This window comes from Ailuropoda melanoleuca, chromosome 3, assembly GCF_002007445.2.
Source record: "Ailuropoda melanoleuca isolate Jingjing chromosome 3, ASM200744v2, whole genome shotgun sequence".
NCBI classification, from domain to species: Eukaryota; Metazoa; Chordata; class Mammalia; order Carnivora; family Ursidae; genus Ailuropoda; species Ailuropoda melanoleuca.
Window position 1 is genome coordinate 5,620,360 of NC_048220.1, and position 15,617 is coordinate 5,635,976.

The window sequence follows — 15,617 nt, forward strand, 5'->3', positions numbered from 1 at the left end:
GTACCTATCCAGCTCAACTCAGGGGACCGGCTGAAAAAGGGGTCCCCTACTCCTCCACCATCTTAACCTCATGGACTCTGTTCTTAACATCTGTCACTAAAATACTGTGTGACCTTGGGCAAGACCTTCAACGTCTAGGGGCCATGGGTTTTATATATGTGCGAAACTCATGATTCCCCAGAATTCCAAAATGACTATGCCATTTGGAAGAGGAAAGCTTGTCCTTCGGGTTGTCTGCAGAGGCTCTGTCCTTCAGCAGGAAACTTCAAAAGGGCCCCTACCTTCAAACCAAAATCCTGCCCAAATTCGGGGGGCTCCCTTTCTTTGTGTCAGGCTGCTCCAGGTTATTAAATCCCACTGAGAATGAATGAGCCTTATTTATTTCTCAGTAAGCGCAGTATTGAAACTATCCTTAAATACTGCCTCCTTGCTTCCAGCCTCTGTCTGAAGTGGGACGTTTCAATGCTCTTGGCCTCCAGCTGAGCCTCCGTGTGGGGTTTCTGATCATGGAGCCTCATGTCTTCTTGTGCTCCTTCCTGGGCATCAGAAGGCAGGGGGGTAGTTTAAAATTGAAATCTCTTCCCCTCCTCTTGGGCTTAAATGCATTAGACAAACACCATCCAAAACGATCTTGTTTGGAGGCCCCTGGGTGGCTCGGTCGGTTGGGTGTCCGACTCTTCATTTTGGCTCAGGTCATGATCTCAGGGTCGTGAGGTTGAGCCCTGTGTTGGGCTCCATGCTCAGTGGGGAGTCTGCTTCAGATTCTCTCCTTCTGCCCTTCCCCCTACTCTCTCTCTCTAAAAATAAATTAAGTCAGTCAATCAATCTTAAAAAAAAAAAAGGACAGTCCTTTTTGACAAGCCAAGGAATTCACTTCTTCCTAAATGGAATAGTGGGGAATAACATTCACTAGAGTGACAGTTTCATTTTTTCCCTCACATGGCCACTAAAAGAATGTTGAAAAATTATGTAACTGCACCCCACCGTTTTTATGTTGATAATCCTTTTTTTTTTCTAATATCGGTTTAAATATTTGAAATGATGGTAATTTCCAGTGCGCTGTGATTGTGCCATTGCTCGCAAATGTTTCCAGCCTTGGAGATTTGATTCTCGTATCAATTTACAAGCTATGTAAGAAGTTTCCTTTAACACAAATTTTACATCACTCCATCTATCCTGGACTCGTAGTCCCATTCCACTTCTTGCAGAGAATTTTATACCAAGATAGTATATTTCGGGCTTGGAATTCTTTTATTGATCGTTCTACCACATGTCTGCGCAAGAAAAATATTTATTTAAATTTTCATTTATATTGTTCTTCCTAAACCTGACTTTCCTGTGATATTCTTTGTAGATGATTTCTGGAGGAAAAGGAAGTTTCTTCTGGATTGAATTACCTCAACAATGGGTTATTCCTGCACAATTAGTCAAAATAAAATAAATAAAAATTTTGTTGAGTGACTTTCAGACACAGATGGTAAAATTTTTGAGGACACTTACCTCTTTTTTTTTTATAATAATTTTTATTTTGTTATGTTAGTCACCATACAGTTTATCCTTAGTTTTTGATGTAATGTTCCATGATTCATTATTTGGTATAACACCCACTGCACCATGCAATATATGCCCTCCTTAATACCCTTCACCGGGCTAGCTTAGCATTATCTCCTCCAGTGCCGTCCATGTTGCAGCAAATGTTGAGAATTCGTTCTTTCTGATAGCTGAGTAATATTCCATTGTATATATGGACCACAGCTTCTTAATCCAGTCATCTGTTGAAGGGCATCTCGGCTCCTTCCATGATTTGGCTATTGTGGACAATGCAGCTATGAACATTGGGGTGCATATGGCCCTTCTCTTTACTACGTCTNTCCTCCAGTCCCGTCCATGTTGCTGCAAATGTTGAGAATTCGTTCTTTCTGGAAAATAGCTGAGTAATATTCCATTGTATATAGGGACCACAGCTTCTTAATCCAGTCATCTGTTGAAGGGCATCTTGTCTCCTTCCACAGTTTGGCTATTGTGGACATTGCTGCTATGAACATTGGGGTGCATATGGCCCTTCTCTTCACTACGTCTGTATCTTTGGGGTAAACACCCAGTAGTGCAATGGCTGGGTCATAGGGTAGTTCAATTTTTAACTTTTTAAGGGACCTCCACACTGTTTTCCAGAGTGGCTGTACCAACTTGCATTCCCACCAACAATGTAGGAGGGATCCCCTTTCTCCACATCCTCTCCAACAATTGTTGTTTCTTGCCTTGTCTATCTTTGCCATTCTAACTGGCGTAAGGTGGTATCTCAGTGTGGTTTTGATTTGAATTTCCCTGATGGCTAATGATTTTGAACATTTTTTCATGTGTCTGTTAGCCATTTGTATGTCTTCATTGGAAAAGTGTCTGTTCATATCTTCTGCCCATTTTTTGATTTGTTTATTTGTTTCCCGTGTATTGAGTTTGAGGAGTTCTTTGTAGATCTTGGATACCAGTCTTTTATCTGTAGTGTCCTTTGCAAATATATTCTCCCATTCCGTGGGCTGTCTCTTAGTTTTTTTGACTGTTTCCTTGGCTGTGCAGAAGCTCTTTATCCTGATAAAGTCCCATAAGTTCATTTTATCTTTTATTTCTCTTGCCTTTGGAGATGTGTCGTGAAAAAGGTTGCTCTGGCCGATGTCATAGAAGTTGTTGCCTATGTTCTCCTCTAGAATTTTGATGGATTCCTGTCTCACATTGAGGTCTTTCATCCATTTGGAGTTTATTTTTGTGTATGGTGTGAGAGAGTGGTCAAGTTTCATTCTTTTGCATGTAGCTGTCCAATTTTCCCAGCACCATTTATTGANTTGACTGTTTCCTTGGCTGTGCCGAAGCTTTTTATCTCTATGAAGTCCCACAAGTTCATTTTTTCTTTTGTTTCTCTTGCCTTTGGAGATGTGTCATGAAAAAATTTGCCGTGGCCAGTGTCAAAGAGGTTGCAGCCTATGTTCTCCTCTAGGATTTTGATGGATTCCTGTCTCACACCGAGGTCTTTCATCCATTTGGAGTTTATCTTTGGTGAGAGAGTGGTCAAGTTTCATTCTTTTGCATGTAGCTGTCCAATTTTCCCAGCACCATTTATTGAAGAGACTGGAGGGCACTTACCTCTTGATAAGACTAATAGGACTTGTTGTCCAGTTAGTTTATGAGTCTGTAGATAAATATTTCTCATTGCTGGAATCAAAACAGGGCTGAACATCACTTTTTTTTTTTAAGATTTTATTTATTTATTTGACACAGAGACAGCCAGTGAGAGAGACAGCCAGCAAGAGAGAGACAAGCAGGGGGAGTGTGAGAGGAAGAAGCAGGCTCCCAGCAGAGGAGCCTGATGTGGGGCTCGATCCCAGATCGCCGGGATCACGCCTTGAGCCGAAGGCAGACGCCCAACAACTGAGCCACCCAGGCGCCCCTGAACATCACTTTTATTTATATTTTTGTTTTCTAGATATAAGTACCAAAAGCCATATGCCTTATAAATAAGTATATAGATGTGGAAGGAGTCACATTATGCAAGGGGCAATGAATTTTTGGAGCTCCACTCCAGAGACATTCTCAGCTGCTCCATTTTTTTAATTGAGATCTCATTAACATAGAACATTTTATTCATTTCAGGTGTACAACATAACAGTCCAATATGCTGCTGATCCATCTATGAAGCAAGAGGTAAGAATAGAGTCTGGAATTGATTCCCCCAAAACCAACCATGCTTATGTTCCCTTGGGAGAACTTAATGGCCCTCGGGAAGGATGTGTTTTCCAGTTGGAAGGGCATGCCCCTGAAATCCTTAATATCCTTATTTGTTATCTGTTTTCCTCAAGGTAAATACATAATTACTGTTCATAAAAATTTCTGTGTGACTTTTGGCATCCTTTCCTTGGGAACAATGGATAATGCTTACAGAACTTACCTTCACTTGTCTTATGAGAAGGAAAAATGGTCATATTCCTGTCACATTCCTGGCTCCAGAGGAATTTCTCCATCCATGGAATGTACCCTGAAAATGCCCCCCATAACAGCATCTCCACATGGCTCCTGGATGAATGACCGCAGTCACAGACGTGAAATCTCCAACCCTCCCTTCCAACAGTCGGACCCTCGGTTCCGTTAGCGCTGATGCTCTTCCCTAGGGAATCCAGAGAAGTATGGCGCCTGAGTCAGACCTTGACCGTAGGCTCCCCAAGCTCCTCATTCCACACGACGGTTCTCACTTGGCAGCTACCATTTGCTCCTTGACCTTTCAGGCGACATAAAGTCCCGGCAACCCTGAGCGACTCTCAGTGGCTCCTGACAATGGTGGAGCCAAGCTGATTTCAGTGCACTCCCGACTCAGGGATTGCCCAAACCTGTTTTGTTTTATTTTGTTAAGATTTTATTTATTTATTTGACAGAGAGAGAGAGAGACAGCCAGTGAGAGAGGGAACACAAGCGGGGGAGTGGGAGAGGAAGAAGCAGGCCCCCAGCGGAGCAGGGAGCCCGATGCAGGGCTCGATCCCAGGACCCTGGGATCATGCCCGAGCCCAAGGCAGACGCTTAATGACTGAGGCACCCAGGCATCCCCAAACCTGTTTATTTTATTTTAGAGCCACAGAACCCTTTGCTTTTTTTCCCCTTTAAACGAACAGCTGAAAAGATGAAAGCAAAGCTGCTTTATGTCATTAGGGAAGTGGGCCTCGAGTCCTGCCCACTTGTCTGTCCTTAAGTTCTGGGCCGCTAAGTTTATTTTTATTTTTAAAGAAGATGTATTTATTTGAGAGAGAGAGTGTGCATGTGTAAGGGGGATGGGGGGCAGAGGGAAAGAGAGAGAAACGCTCAAGCAGACTCCCTTGGGGGTGTGGAGTCCCAGCATGGGCTCGAACCCATGACCCATGAGATCATGACCTGCTCTGAAACCACGAACCGGTCGTCTAACCACCGGAACCACCCAGGCTCGTTCCCCTCCCCTCGGGGCAACCGGGTTTAGAAAGAACTGCCTCAAGTGGCTGTTCATGGGCCAGTCTCACTCGCCCCCCCCCACACCTTTGCCACAGATCACCAAAGCGCGGTTGTTATCCTCCCATCATTATTGAAATCACCTGCAGCTTTAAAAAATACTGATGCTTAAAAAAAAAAATACTGATGCTTGAGACTTGGCCCCCACCACCAAGAGCTTCTGTTTAAGAGCTCTTGGGTCTCCAGCCTCGATGATTATAATGTGCAGCCAAAGTTGAAAATTACTGCACCGGAGGGGTTTTTTTTTGTTTTTTTTTAGATTTTATTTATTTATTTGACAGAGAGATGGCCAGCGAGAGAGGGAACACAAGCAGGGGGAGTGGGAGAGGAAGAAGCAGGCTTTCCAGCAGAGCAGGGAGCCCAATGTGGGGCTGGATCCCAGAACGCTGGGATCATGCCCTGAGCTGAAGGCAGACGCTTAATGACTGAGCCGCCCAGGCATGCCTGCAGAGGGGTTTTTTAATGTAAATTTGATTATGTCACACTCACTCTTACTATCTGAAAGCATCTCAGTGGTTCTCCAAGTGTGGTCCCCGACCCACAGCTTCAGCACCACCTGGAACTTGTTAGAAATGCAGATGACCTGACTTACCCAGGTGCATTAAATCAGAAACTCTGGGAATGGGATTCAGCAATCTGTATTTGAACAAGCCCCGCACGTGGTCCGAACTGGAGAGCCTTGTTCCCCCAGACGAGTCCAACCAGCACAGTACTCATTCTATAGTCTGTTTTCTGTTACTATACTTTTATGTTTGGTAGAAAAATATTTAAAATCAGATCATGTCCCATAATCATTACGGTTTTTCTATATCCAACCTTCTGGTGATTTTCAAACCTTACGGAGGAAAAGCAACTCTGAAAAACTCGTTGTAGATGGAGATTCCTGAAGCCATCCCCAGAGACGGATTCAGTAATGCTGGGCAGAGCTCAGATGGGCTCTTTTATTTATTTTTTTAATTAAAAAAAAATTTTTTTTTTGTTATGTTCCTTTAGCCGGCGTATAGTACATCATTAGTTTTTGATGTAGTGTTCAAGGATTCATTAGTTGCAAATAGCACCCAGTGCCCGTCACAACACGTGACCTAAAAGCACCACAGCTGGGGGTCCCTGGTTGGCTCAGTCGGTAGAGCACGGTACTCTTGATCTCCGGGTTGTGGGTTCGAGCCCCATGTGGGGTGTAGACATTACTCAAAAACAAAATCTTAAAAACAAATAAAATAAATGAAAGGACCACAGCTGATTCTGATTGTCAGGAAAGCTCACACCACCCCCCACAGCCGAGGTTCACACCAAAGAAAGGGCAGTGACGAATTTAGCTCAGCTCTCCTGATGACCAGATGGGTCAGCCTGTGAGTTCGTTTAAGAGAGGACATCTGGGGGTCTGCTTCGCTCTCTCCCTACATGGGTGAAAAACGAAGCCCGCAGAGACATGCCCTTCAGCATTATGGTAATTTGTGAACATACCTGGTTACTCAAACCTATTGCCTGGGCTTTTTTTATTTGCATTTTCTTAAAAAAACCCCAAAGCAACAGGAGAGAAGGTATGTGAGGACATTAGATGTCAAGCAAGTGAGGCATACTTTAAAAACTTAAGAAAGAAGAGAGGGAAAGGTCTTTCTGTTTAAACTGCTCGAGAAGCAGGTTTCAGTGATTGGAGTTGGTTCCTGAAGTCACAAGGGGTTCGTTCTGGAAGCCGAGCAATGAGGGTGAGGTAAGGATTGATGCTCTTTATTTTTATTTTATTTTCTATTTTTGGCAGATCCAGTCGTTACAGCAGACTTTATCCATGGAATTACCTTTACATCTTGGTCAAAATCAGTTGGTTGTAAATATGCGGGTCTATTTCTGAGCTCTGTTCTGTTGATCTCTGAGTCAGATCTTTCCCTGCTGCCAAACAGTCTTGACTAATGGAGCTTTTTCATAACTCACTGTGTAAGTTCTCCAACTTTTTTTTTCCCCCCAAATTACTCTGGCTATTCTAAGTTCTTGACATTTTCATAGACATAGTAGATTCAACTTGTCAGTAGCTATGAAAACAGCTTCCTGGCACTTGTAATGGGGTGTTGAATCTTCAGATCGATTTGTGGAGAATTGATAACACTGAATATTAACATTCACGAGCAGAACTCTCCATTTATTTGGGTCTTTTAAAATTTCTTACTGGAAAAAAAGCGAGTTTTTGGTGTTCAGGGTGTAGCTCTTACACATAGTTTGTTAAATTTGCCCCCAAGTATTTCTTCCTTTTTGATGCTGATTATATTGTTAATAGTATTTTAAAAATTTCTGTTTTAATTTGAATTTCACTAGTCTATAAATAATTGCTTTTCATGTATTCACCTAGTATCCAGGGACCTTGCTAACTTGTATAATAAGTCTGTAGGTGTTTTAGGATTTTGCATGAGACTGCTGTCTTTCCAATCAATGTCTTTTATTTTTTTTCTTACTTTATTATGGTGACTAGAAATTATTATATTTTAAAGATTTATTTATTTACTAGAGCAACAGAGAGAGCCTGTGCATGCACGCATATACTCAAGATCATGGGGGGAGGGTCAGGGGAAGAGAGAGAGAATGTTCAAGCTCACTCCCCACTGAGCCCGATGAGGGTCTGGATCCCAGGACCCATGAGATCATGACTTGAGCTGAAACTAAGAGTCAGACCCTTAGCCAACTGAGTGCCCTGGTGACTAGAAATTCCAATACAATGTTAATTAAGTAGAAGTGCTGAGAACAGGCATCGTCTTCTTTCTCTTAGTGGAAGAGAATTCAGTCTTTCACCATTAAGTATGATATTAGCTGAAGTTTGTTGGTTTTAAGGTAGTCTTTACCAGATTAGGGTAGTTCGCTTCTATTCTGCTTTGCTGAGCGATTTTTACCTCTTGCGGGTATTGAATTTTGTCAGATACTTTTTCTGCACCTGTGGAAATGATCCTATGTTTTTTTGGTATATGTATATATTATTGTTGGTGTTGACGTTCTAACAGCTTTGCTTGGGTAAGAGAAAGGACCTTCTGACTTGAGAGGCAATTTAAAAAACGGAACGATCGTTTCTGATCAAGAAACCTCTTTGCGTCATAGAGTATTTCCCTCTGATGTGCTTTATGGCTTTAAACTATTGCAGTGGATAAAAAAAATAGTTGGTTTTTCCTTTCATCTATGCTAATGCTTTCCATTAGGAATCAATGAGATTGGATTATCCAAATTTAGTCCTGGCATTTTGCTAGGCAGAATAATGAAATGCAGTCTTTTGCCAGAGAGGGAAGGGAATTAATGTTGATTAAGAATGCACTATTCTTAGATAAGCTCTTTGCATGTAGTTCATCATTTAAAATCCTCCTCGCATAGACCCCATAGCTGAGTGTCATCTTCATCTTTCAAATGAGATAGGCTCAGAGAAATTTACTTATACAATGAATCAGAGTCCCGCATTTTTAGTTTTAAAAAGAATGTTAAAACATTGCAGAAGATTTGGACAAAGGACGTAGTGAATCGCTCATCATCTCAGAGCCCTTATGCAATACACATTTTTGGGAATAGATGTTGATTTTTTTGGTTTTTTTTTTTTGGCTAAATATCCGTGTGAAGAGCCATTTTGTTAAATGCTTATATGTAGTCTTCCGCTACTTTCCACTTACCCAAGCGTATGGGGGAGAAGTGTCAGTAAAACATCGGGTATTATATCGGGCACTTGATATGAACCAATAAATGATACTTGTTTTTATTCTCATCGCCGTTTCGCGTCTTGACCACAGTATGGTCTCCCCAAAGGTACAGACCTTCTTCTCCATAGTAGTCATCATAGCGCTAAACAGGAGGACCGGGTTTTAAGAAATACCATGGGATCGGTGGCTGATGGATGAACTAACCCGGGACTTTAGTTTGGCAGAACAAGAACACAATCTGTCTAGCCTGATCATGAAAGAGAAGGTGGAGGAGGAGTAAGAAAGACTAGAATATTCTGGCGATGGCAACACACAGAATTCTGGAGCACATAATATTGGCTGTCGGAGTATTAAATTCAGATAGAAGGAAATGCGCAGCGGGTCTTAGGAGCAGCGCATTGTGGGTGTGGCTTCCTGGACCCAACTCATTCCCAGCCAACCGCAGGCCTCCTTCCTTCTCTGCTCTACAGGGTGTTCTCTGTCCTGACCACCAGGGGGAGTCCTGTTTCCTCCAAGGGGGAGGGGGAAGAACATGGCACAGTGGGAAAACAGGTGGAGGCCTTGTGAAGGCCTGCCTTTGAATCCTGATTCTGTGTTCCAAAGGCATTTTTAGGGTACTTTTCGTGGCTGGGTAAAATAAAAATCAGAACACACCAAAATGCTCTCGGTTGGTTTACCAATAAGGTAATTAATTGCTTGTTTCACATAACGGGTCTTCCAGACGCGGGAAGGGCTTCGGCGGTGATGGTTGGCTCTTCAAGGATGCCGTCGAGAACGTAGGTCCTGCCATTTCTATCTTTGCGTCCGCTTCATCGGCAGACCAGCAGCTAGATGACCATGGCGTTCCCATACCTAGCATTCACATACAGCAATGACCAGAGGAAGAGAGAGACTGTGTGTCTCTCAATTCTTTCTCAGGAATCGTACACCCTTTTCCAGGAAGCTCTTGGCGGGCATCGCCGCAGAACTGGACAGAACTGGGGGGAGAGTCTGCTCCCAATCCCATTGCTGGCAAGGGAAATGTGTTATCACAAACCCGCCAGGTGTTCCCTGGACGTGGAGCTGGGACCAGCTTCCCAGGAGACCCATCCGTGCACAAAATCCTGGCTTTCGAGAGCAAAGGGGGAAGTGGATGCTGGGTAGGAAAGCTCTGGGTTTGCATTATGGGGTCCCTTTAGAGCTGGGTGTAGTGAGGCTGGAGTCATAGCCTTGAGTGCTTTTGAGTTTCGGTTTATCGCCGGGAATACTGATGCTGTGCTCACTGGGTCTCTGTACGGCCGCTGAAATTCTATCTATAAGAGTCGTGGAAAGTGGTACCATTATTGTCTGATCTCTTCAGCTCGCACGGACAGCCTAGTGAGTTTACTAGTTCAGTAATGGTTTTATGTGTTAGTCAAATTTCCAGTTGGGTTGTAAACATCCTGTAAACGCTTATCCTTCCATGATCTATACTTGCTAGAATATTGGGCCTATAGTAGGTTCTAAATGTTTAGTTGATGGCAGCATTTAGAAAGCATCTTTTAGGGGCCCCTGGGTAGCGCAGTAGTTAAGCGTCTGCCTTCGGCTCAGGGCGTGATCCCAGCGTTCCGGGATCAAGTCCCATATCGGGCTCCTCCGCTGGGAGCCTGCTTCTTCCTTTCCCACCCCCCTGCTGTGTTCCCTTTCTCGCTGGCTGTCTCTCTGTCACATAAATAAATAAATAAAATCTTTAAAAAAAAAAAAAGCATCTTTTAGAGGCGTCTGGGTGGCTCAGATGGTTGAGCATCTGCCTTTGGCTCAGGTCATGATCCCAGGGTCATGGGATCAAGTCCCACGTCGGGATCCCAGCTTGGCAGCGAGTTCGCTTCTCCCTCTCCCTCTGCCTCTCCCCCTGCTTATGCTCTCTCTCGCTCAAGTGAATTAAAAAAAAAAAAATCTTAAAAAAAATAAAAAGCACCTTTTAAAGATAAAAAAGAGTCTTCATTTTTAAAAAATCCTTTATTTTGGAGTGTCCGGTCTTCTGACCTTTTGCAACGTATAGATTCATTTATTAGCACTTTTGCAAATAAGTGAAAAGTACATTCAGTTCTTCCCTGATTTTAATGGCTCTGCAAAATTTCCACTAGGATCAGTGATAAAGTTCTAGATGGAAATCGGACCAATAGGCTGAAAAATGATGAGGTTCAGGGCTTGTATATATCATACTGCGTGTTACCCGACCTCTTCTCTAAGATTTTAATCCTGTTAGAATTGTGGTTCATGAGAAACACGAAGCATAGTGCTGGAGGGAAAATAAGCTCATGTGGGGCCTGAGGAGGCTGGGCAATGTCGGTGGACGCAGAAGGTGGGAGTCAGTCTGCTCTCGTTTTAATCAGAGACTCTGTGGAGTTTAGGGCTGATCTCTTGAGCTTTTTGTATCAGCTGAAAAAAAATATTTCTCCTCCTTGTCTCAAAGTTACTATCCTAGTCCAGGGTCACCACCCCGTTGCACAGTGTTTTCTCAACTTTGGATCTTTTAAAAATAGCTTAATTATACCGTATATTCAGTGGTGTTGTAATAGCGTCATTTGGTGACATGGGGGCTATGCTTGTGGTGAGCACAGCATTACCTGTAGACTGTTGTGCGCACGAAACTAACGTCATCGTGTGTCTGTTATCCCTCCAAAAAGAAAAAAATTTAAGTTATTTTAACCTCACTTGGCACTTAAATTTTGTAGCAACTACAAAGTCACTAGGCGTATGTAATGATAATTGGTGCTGTAATGAGCTGATGCGTAATGTTCCTACTCATCTAAAGATGTCTTCTAAGTTAACTTTACTTTTTTATTATTTTTTATTTTTATTTTTTTATTTTTATTAATTTGACATAGAGAGACAGCCAGCGAGAGAGGGAACACAAGCAGGGGAGTGGGAGAGGAAGAAGCAGGCTTCCAGCAGAGCAGGGAGCCAGATGTGGGGCTCGATCCCAGAACGCCAGGATCACGCCCTGAGCGGAAGGCAGACGCTTAACGACTGCGCCACCCAGGCGCCCCTCTAAGTTAACTTTAAAAAAAGATTGTATTTATTTATTTTAGAGAGATAGAGCACATGTAAGAGCAGGGGGAGGAGCAGAGGGAGAGAATCTCCAGCAGACTCCCTACTGAGCATGGAGCCCAACACGGGGCTCGATGTCAGGACTCTGAGATCATGGCCTGAGTGGAAACCAAGAGTCGGATGCTTAACTGACCGAGCCAACCAGCCGCCCCCTAAGTTAACTTTTATGAGTCCCATTTTACAGATGAGAAAACTGAGGTGAAGGGGTTTTAGTACCTCGCTCAGACTGAGTGGTAGATGAAGGACTTGAACCCAGGTGGGTACTTTAGGCTTTAAAGCTGCTGTTCTCTTTCGACTATTATCTCAAATAGGATCTTGCTGAGTCTGTACATTCTTGTGAAACTGAAGTTGGCCGGTAAGCCTACCAAGAGGTCTCCATGCCTTGAGACTATACGTTTTATGAATTAGAAGATTAATCAAACTCTTATAGGGAAATAAAATTCTTGGCATCCCTACTCCTGATTGAGATACACTGGATCAAGTGGGTATGTTTATTTATTATTATTTTATTTTATTTTATTTTTTAAAAAGATTTTATTTATTTATTTGACAGAGATAGAGACAGCCAGTGAGAGAGGGAACACAAGCAGGGGGAGTGGGAGAGGAAGAAGCAGGCTCATAGCAGAGGAGCCTGATGTGGGGCTCGATCCCAGAACGCTGGGATCACGCCCTGAGCCTAATGCAGACGCTTAACCGCTGTGCCACCCAGGAGCCCCTATTATTATTATTTTAAAGATTTTATTTATTTGACAGAGAGGGACAGTGAGAGAGGGAACACAAGCTAGGGGAGTGGGAGAGGGAGAAGCAGGCTCCCTGACATGCAGCTCGATGCGGGGCTCGATCCCAAGACCCTGGGATCACGCCCTGAGCGGAAGGCAGATGCTTAACGACTGAGCCACCCAGGCGCCCCCAAGTGGGTATGTTTAAAAGAAAAAGAACTTTACTTACATGTGACTATGAACATATATGTGTGTATTAATATAGATATGTAGATATCTAGAATATCTTCTTCAGTATTGAATATTTAAAAGCTTAACCGAGATTTTAGAAGTTGTGAGGTTTAGAAATCACCCCCCCCAAAGTGTCATTAACAGTAACTTTCCTTGAAACTATAGAAAATATTTTGATTATTCTTTGGTAATGGACATTAGAAATATTAGGTGCATTTTCCGTGAGATAGCATAAATAGTCTTATTAATAATCATTTTGAGTCATTGGATTGATGGGCTTTGCTACGGGCCAGCATTTAAATGCTCTAATGTAATAAAAACAAATGTATTTATTATTATTATTATTATTATTCTTGTTTTAAAGATTTTTATTTATAGAGAGCGAGCGAGAGCATGTGTGGGCAGGGGTGGGCAGAGGGCGAAGGAGCCAGAGAATCTCCAGCCGACTCCATGCTCAGCACCGCACCCAGTATGGGGCTCGATCCCACGACCCTGAGATCAAGTATTCTGCTAACTAAAAACCTTATCTCTCGTTTTGAAAAGTACGTTGGTGAGCAAAACCACACTTAGACTGGAATAACTAATTTCCGTAGTCAATAAAAGGGAAAGCACAAATCCTGTGTTCAGGGAAAGTGTATTTGGAGGTGACTCAGACAGAATGCTGGGGCCCGATAAGAGGGCTCGTTCAGGCTCTTAATTGAAATGTGACAACAACAAGGGATCGACAGAAATCACTTCCGATTGCCAGATAAACGCATCAATCCAATGTCCTTGAAAGCTGATAAGACAGATTGCCGGCAAAGAGATTTAAACAGTACCTCCCGCCCCGCTTCTTCTGAACTAGGACATCCGTGCGTGCGCCTTTATGCATTTGACAACTGAATTTTTACCGGCTCTGCGGGTGTCACTGGCAGCAGAGGCAGATTATTTCCATTAAAGCTCCTTTGCTCTCTGTAGCTATCTAAATGGGAAATAATAAGATAATATCAACAGCTAGCTTACGGGCTTCCATTTAGTTACTAGAGCAGAACTGTCATCTTGGAGGTTGTTGGTTTCCCAGTATGCGAAGACACGTGTCCTTGCACGCAGGGTCTGCTGCCCGCCTCATCTCGCCCTTAGACCTGCACGTCGGGGCAGCTGTTGCAATGCAGGACTTGTGCTTTGGGAGGCAAGTGGAGTGGGTCTCCCTACTCCTTTGTTCCCCAGGAATGCAGCTTCAGGTCCTTAATGCAAATCAGATGGTGTCTGTCACCTTCTCCCTCCAGTGAGGCCCCATTTGCAGGAAGGAGTGATCTGATTCAGTGGAAGGAGCTGATGAACTAGAGGAGAGAGGGAAGAGGGTCCTGTCTGGGGCAGAAAGGACCGCCGTCCTGAGAGCCTTTCCCTGCCGTTAGGGATTGGGTTCCCCACCCACGTCCACGTCCCAGCAGACCCTGGGATGGATATTGGTGTGTGGAAGATTTCTTAGGGAATACTCAACATCTGGGGGGAAGGGAGGAAAAGGGAAGGAAGCGGGACTGGTCCGAGGAGGTTGGGCTGCAAAGTAATCTCAGGAATATTCTCGGCTAACCTCACAGGAAGTTCTGAAACCGACAGGGTGTTGTTCCATAAGGTAGAGGACATCATCACCTGTGGGTTCCTGGGCTGACCAGTCACTGGATGCACGCTGCCCCCAGAAGGAGGTGTGGTTGGGGTAACGAGCTGTCTTCAGCCAGTTTCTGGAACTGACCACCGAGAGCTGTCAGCTTCCACGCTCCCCAGAGCATCAAATACTTCGGTCCTGTAGGAAGACCTGTGGGACATCGCGTAGCCTTCATCTGTCCACAGCCATTGGTTTTGCAGGTGAAGCCTCGAGGTGGAGGCGTGGATGGGGAGCATGTATTTTTTCCAGGAGATTCTACAAGAGAATCTGGAGACATTTCCTATGTATACGAATGACTCTGAAGTCCTTTCTGTCTTGAGATACGATGGCGTAAAACTGCTTTTCTCTACTTCCTGCCTGATTGCATATTGTCCTTCGTGACTTGTTGCCTTTTGAAGTCTAAGCTCAAAATTTATCTTTTTGTTTTTTAAATTAAGTGGGCTCTGGGGCACGTGGTTGGCTCAGTCGGAAGAGTGTGCCACTCTGGATCTTGGGCTTGTGAGTTTAGCCCCGTGTGGGGGTGCAGAGATTACTTAAGTAAAACTAAAACTAAAAAAAAAAAAAAAAAAAAAATTGATTCTTAAATGAAGTGGGCTCCATACCCAACCTGAGTCTTGAACTCAAGACCCTGAGATCAAGAGTCACATGCTGTACGGACTGAGCCTGCCAGGCGCCCCTAAGCTCAGTAGTTGTTTTAACCTAGCTTCCTGTGGAGGAAAATGTGGAGGAAGTACAGTTTTCTCCTGGGCTTTCCTCTCTCCCCAGGAATGTCCTCAGGCCCTTTTGAAGACACTGAGGGGGAGATCTTGGAGTTGTTTTTCACAAACTTGTCATTAGATCACCTGAGTCAGAAATGTCTGAGGAAATAGAATTCTGATTCCCAGGCTCCCCCTCAGCACTAACACCTAATAATGGGATGGTAGCTAACAGGAGCTTATGCGTCTTCTAGGCCTGGGAATATGCATTTAACGCATTTTCTAGGTAAGTCTTACATGTGCTAAAGTCTGAAAATCACAGGCCCAGAAGAATATTATTTTCTTTAGATTGCTCTAAAGTATGGGTGTGATGGTTAATTCTGTGTCTCCACCTGGCTAGACCACAGTACCCAGATATTTGGTTCAACGTTATTCTAGATGTTTCTGTGAAGCTGTATTTAGATAAGATTAACATTTGGATCAGTGAGCTTTGAGTAAAGCAGATTACCCTCCTAATGGGGGTGGATCTAATCTATAGTCAGCTGAAGGCCTTCACAGAGGAAGGACGGGCCTCCCC